This window comes from Galeopterus variegatus, unplaced genomic scaffold, assembly GCF_000696425.1.
Source record: "Galeopterus variegatus unplaced genomic scaffold, G_variegatus-3.0.2 Scaffold443, whole genome shotgun sequence".
NCBI classification, from domain to species: Eukaryota; Metazoa; Chordata; class Mammalia; order Dermoptera; family Cynocephalidae; genus Galeopterus; species Galeopterus variegatus.
The window spans coordinates 116,495-118,474 of NW_007726554.1; positions in this window are offsets into that span (position 1 = coordinate 116,495).

Sequence of the window (1,980 nt, forward strand, 5' to 3'; positions counted from 1 at the left end):
ACACAGCCTTGTGTCCTGAGATGGGATGGCATTTCAGAATGGTCTGTCCCCCTTCTCCTTTCATTACGTGTCTTGGGGACTGGATGACTCCAGCATGCACTGAACCTGTGGAGGAAGGAGACAGAAGCTGAAGCCTTGGGCCTAGGAGGAATTTCATATTCCTGCAACTACCAAAAACTGTGGATTCAGGGTATGTCCCTGCTGTGCTCAGGACTTACCTGCCCCTTGGAGACAAAGGGTAACACAGTAGAGGAGCCTGGTGCCCCAGGCAGCATCAGGCAGTACAGGACCACGCATCTCCTACTCAGGGCACTGGCCTCCTGGGATGAGAGGCAGCAGTTTGTTCCTCCCTTTTCTCTGTTTGGAGGATTTGCCTCTGATGTCACTGTTCTGATGTCACCATCCCTGTAGGCTCCCATAGGCACCCTGCACCCCTGTACAGGCTCAGCTGTGTCAGGTCTTCCCCCATTCTGTCCAGCCTCCTATACCACAGGAAGAGCTATCCGTGCTGAGCTGGGCAGGGCAGGCTTTGGGGCAGACGTCCACCCCCCACTGCTTCTTGATTTTCCTCTGAGGCAGGTGCTCCACTGTCCACACCTAGCCTGGGTCATCCAGGCTGCCCCACTGAAGCCTCATCATGCTCCCCATCAAATGGAGGCTCCAGAGAGGCCTCTACCCAGGCAAGGCTGCAGGTCCTGGCTCCCTGCCATGAGAACACACCTGCACATCAGTTGATGAGAGAAGACTCGAGTTAACCCCTCCCGTGCCAGCAGTACCTCTGGTTCATCAAGTAATAGCTCTGATGCAGGGACCAAGCCAAGACTGTCTCCCTTAACCCTCCCTCCCTAGACAGAGCTATCAGCAGCTCACTCAGTGGATCCACAGCGCCCTCAAGTGGCCATTTACACAGTCACTAGCATGGGGCTCTGTTGAGTCTTCCAAGGAGGCTGGTGCTTTTCAGATTAGCCATCAGGATCTCAGGACACAGCACAACTCTTGCTGATTTGAGGTTTATCTGCCTCACACTCAACTTTTCATGAGGGAGGCGTGAAGCAAACATGTTTTTCAAGCAAGGGAATAAACATTCTAACTCTCATCATCAGTGCATAGGGAGAGAGATACCAACCAGTCCTCAGATGCCAGCTGCACTAGGAATGGGGTGGGACTGGGGGAAATGCTCTCTTTAAATGTAGCTCATGTCTGGAGGGGCTGACACTGGAGTTCTGTCAGCCAAAAATCTTCTAAGCATCTGGGGAAATAAACTCATAAGTGCCATGAAGTGGCAACTGCCTGCTTGTATACCCTCCTTTGTGAACACCCTGTCAGCTTTTTTGTGCATGTTTTTTGTTTTGTTTTATTTTGCTTCTTTGTGATTGATTTGTAGGAATTCTTTATAATATGGATACAGCTACCTTCTCATATATGTATATATTTCTTCTTAATGAAATTTTGGTGAACTTTTTAAAAATTTGATAAAAAACGATTTACTTTTTTATGGTTAGAACATTTTTTGTCCTCTGTAAGAAATCTTTGCCTACCCCACGGTCATAAAGAGAGTCTGCTATGTTTTTTCTCCAGAATCTTTAGAGTTCTCGTTTTTAGATCATGAAGGACTTTGGTCCATGCCTTATTAATTTTTATTTATGGAAAGGGTCAGCAAACTTCTGCAAAGGTCAGATAGTGAACATTGTAGGTTTTGTGCACCATGCAATCTCTGTCCCAACTACTCACCTCTGTCATTGTAGTGGAAAAGTAACCGCAGGCAATTGGCAAATACAGGAGTGTAGCTATGTTCTAATGCACCTTTACCTATGAATACCGAAATTTCAATGTCTCAAGATACCCTTTTTATTTTCTTTCAACCATTTGAAAATGTAAGAAAACAACAAACAAACAAACAAACAAAACATTGATAGATTCTGGGCTGTATAAAACAGGAAGGCACCAGATTTGGCTCCTGGGCTGTAGTTTGCCCACGGC